We start from the raw sequence: 4,062 nt of genomic DNA, 5'->3' as shown, positions 1-4,062 counted from the left end.
TGGAGAGGTGAGTGAAGATGTACCGCGAGGTGTTGAAAGGCAAGAAACACCAACTCGGCGAAATTCTAAGCCGAGATTGGTGGAAGCCCTTGATATGGTGTCAAAGGCCATGATTGAGATGAAACAGACTCATGTCAGTTTCAACCATGCTCGGGCTGATTTGAAATTGAAGCATGAAGTTATGGACAAGAAGCAGTTCGACATGGAACGCTACTTGACGGATTTAATAGTTGCAGTGAAATTATCGTCCCCAAAGGATGATGATGAATTGCCCGAGGCTGTTAACACGGCTAACCGACTCGGGGGGCAAACCTCTAGAGGAGTTCAAGAGATTGGAAGCACTAGTCATGTACCAATCTCGAACCCATCACCTCCTGAAAAAAGGCATGTACCACCTCATAAAAGAGATGAACTTGCTCAAGTTAACTCTTTAACTGGCCGAAATTGCAAGCCGTTTTATAATGCAGGTGCTGCTAATCATCCTTCCATGGATGATCCAGAGGTTAATCAAAATTACACTCAACCTCTGGACACAGGGGGCAACTATTTTCCCCAGGAGAGGAACCAACCTCTGCCACTCCAACCTCTAGCACAACCATTTGACATGGAGGTTGTGAGAGAAGTCGTTCATCCTTCCATGGAGGATCCAGAGGTTAATCAAAATTATGTCCAACCTCTGGACACAGGGGGCAACTATTTTCCCCAGGAGAGGAACCAACCTCTGCCACTCCAACCTCTAGCACGGCCACTTGACATGGAGGTTGCGAGAGAAGCCGTTCATCCTTCCATGGAGGATCCAAAGGTTAATGAAAATTATGATCAACCTCTGGGCAGAGGGGGAAATTATTTTCCCCAGGGCAGGAACCAACCTCTGCCACTCCAACCTCTAGCACGGCCACTTGACATCGAGGCCGTGAGAGAAGCCGTTCATCCTTATTTAGAGGTTAATCAAAATTATGATCAACCTCTGGGCAGAGGGGGCAATTATTTTCCCCAGGGGAGGAACCAACCTCTGCCACTCCAACCTTTAGCACGGCCACTTGACATCGAGGCCGTGAGAGAAGCAGTTCATCCTTATTTAGAGGTTAATCAAAATTATGTTCAACCTCTGGGCAAAGGGGGCAATTATTTTCCCCAGGGGAGGAACCAACCTCTGCCACTCCAACCTCTAGCACGGCCACTTGACATGGAGGCCGTGAGAGAAGTCGTTCATCCTTACATGGATGATCCAGAGGTTAATCAAAATTATGTCCAACCTCTAGGCAGAGGGGGCAATTATTTTTCCCAGGGGAGGAACCAACCTTTGCCACTCCAACCTCTAGCACGGCCACTTGACATGGAGGCCGTGAGAGAGATCGTTCATTCTTACATGGATGATTCAGAGGTTAATGAAAATTATGATCAACCTCTGGGCTTAGCAGGCAACTATTTTCCCCAGTGGAGGAATCCACCTCTGCTACTCCAACCTCTGAGGAGGCCACTCCAACCTCTGAGGAGGCCACTTGATGTGGAAGCTGTAAGAGGAGCCAACCATGAGCTATATGGTGTAGGTCTGAGACAAATTAACCGATCACGATTTCACAAACCGTATCCAGATCTCATTGACAAGGGATTAATAGTGAATATTAAATCATTCACCACTACCACTAACATGGTGGAAGTTTGCTACTATGATTCCTATGTTGGCCCCATTCACTGTACTGGAAAAAATAGAAAGGGCCAACTAAAGAAAAATAAACCTCTAGAGATTCATCAAGAGGTTAAAAAGAAAGCAGAGAAAATATTGGAATCAACGGCTATTGTTCCATACAACAAGTCGTGCTCCTCCATCACTATTGAAGAAATTCATAGTTAAGCTCACTTCTGGTGAGTTTGTAGCAGCTGCATCTGCAATTTTGATGGAACGTATGCAGCATATTATGGAGGAGAGTAATTCGGCAGAGGTTCTTGATGCCGAAGTAACATTTCAAGAAGATGAGCTAGTATGGAAATTGATTCTACCCCCCTAATACTAAAGACAGAGAATATGGGAAATGGTCTACCAACTGGGAAGGACCATTCTTGGTCCACAAGGTGGTAACGCATACTGGCTATCAAGTCTAGAGGGTGAGCCTCATAAAAAATTCATCAATGAAAAATACTTGAAGAAGTACAATCCCACCATATGGGAGAAATATAATTTGGAAATGACTTAATGGCTTTTAGCCATACATGTACTGGAGAATATGCAAGTGTGTTTTTAGGAGTGTTAGTACATGTAACATGATGGCTTTTAGCCAAATGTATTATAAAAATCTTAGAAGTTTGGCTGTTTTAGCTAAACCAGTACTTTTCATTGATTTTCCATTTTTAACACAAGTTGTAATGTAATGGCTTTTAGCCATTTTTATAATTAAAGTTCTAGGAGTTTGGCTATCTTGGCTAAACTGCTACTTTTCATTTCCTATGTTGTAATTTAATGGCCTCTAGCCATTCTTTTAAAAAAAAAGAGACTATGATTAATTGACTCCAGGTGTTAATTTCAAAAATTTGGCCAGAGGTTGATTCTAGAGGTTGACTCTAGAAGTTTGGCCAGAGGTTGATTTTAGAGGTTGACTTTAAAAGTTTGGCCAAAGGCTGACTCCAGAGGTTTGGCCAGAGATTGATTCTAGAGGTTTGGCTAGAGGTTGATTTTAGAGGTTTATCGAGAGGTTAACTTCACAGATTGGCCAAAATGTCCAAAAACATATTGATAAAAAAAAAAAAAAAAAAAAAAAATTAAAAGAGGAAGAAACGTACCTGTTGCAGACACCGGAGGACTTCTGGACGGCGAAAGCTGGCTGCTGACTGCCGCTGGGTTGCTGCCGGCAGCTGGAGGGAGAAGACACTGCACTTTCTCCAAATATGCGGGAAAATCCGCTACCGATGGCGCCAAACCTGCTGCAAACGGAAACTCTACGGCGACGGACTATCGAGAGGCGGAAGGGATCTCGATTTGAGGAGAGGAGCTGGTGCCGTTGCTGGCAGGCGAAGCTGCTGGGCGCCGAGGTGCATCTGCTGCCGAGAAGATGTCCGTAACGGTAGGAATTTCTGCCGACCAGCTCATCTCAGGCAGCGAGCCGCCGGTTGCCGGCGGTATCATGGTGGTCGGTATTTCTTTGCCTTCTTTATCTCTAATTGTTGACATGTTTTGCTTGTCAATTGGAGAAGATTGAGACAAATTAATTTTGATTTTTGAGAGGTTAGGGTTTGTTAGAGGTTTTGGGGAAAAATCTTTCTCAACCTTTGAAATCTCTGCACCTTTTATCTTATTAATTATTTGTGAAACTTTTGAATTCATAGTGCTAATGGATTTTCACACCTCCAAAAATCCTTATCAATTTCAGAAAATAAAACCTTAGACCTAAGCATTGTGAAAGCTAAAATTTTTAATTTTGGCTAAAAGAATATATATAAATGGCTTTATTTCTAAAAAGCCAATTATATAGGGGGCATTGTTTGCACCAAAATTAAAAATATGGCCAAAAGGCCATAAAAGCCCTTATTCTTTTAAAAGATAGAAAAAGCTACGTGGATAATTGTCCTAAGGTAATTTCTAGAGGTTGACTAGTTTGACTTCAAAGGTAATTTCCAAAGGTTGACTAGTTTGACTTCAGAGGATAATTTTCAGAGGTTGACTAGTTTGACTTCAGAGGTTAATTTTCAGAGGTTGACTAGTTTGACTTCAGAGGTTAATTTTCAAAGGTTGACTCTAGAGGTTGACTCCATTTGACTCCAGAAATCTAGTTTCAGAAGTTTGACTTTATAAGTTAATTTTCAGAAGTTAATACCAAAGGTTGACTTCAGAGGTTGATTTAACTCCAGAAGTTTATTTCAGAGGTTGATTTCAGAAGTTAATACCAAAGGTTGACTTCAGAGGTTGATTTAACTCCAGAAGTTTATTTCAGAGGTTGATTTCTAGAGGTTGATTTCCAGAGGTTGACTACTCTAGAAGTTTAATTTGAGAGGATTGCCTCTAGAAGTTAATTTCCAGAAGTTAATTCCAAATGTTGACTCAATCTATTTCAGAGGTTGATTTCAGAG

The sequence above is a fragment of the Mercurialis annua genome, linkage group LG6 (assembly GCF_937616625.2).
Source record: "Mercurialis annua linkage group LG6, ddMerAnnu1.2, whole genome shotgun sequence".
Taxonomy (NCBI): Eukaryota; Viridiplantae; Streptophyta; class Magnoliopsida; order Malpighiales; family Euphorbiaceae; genus Mercurialis; species Mercurialis annua.
This window is presented reverse-complemented; position numbering follows the sequence as displayed.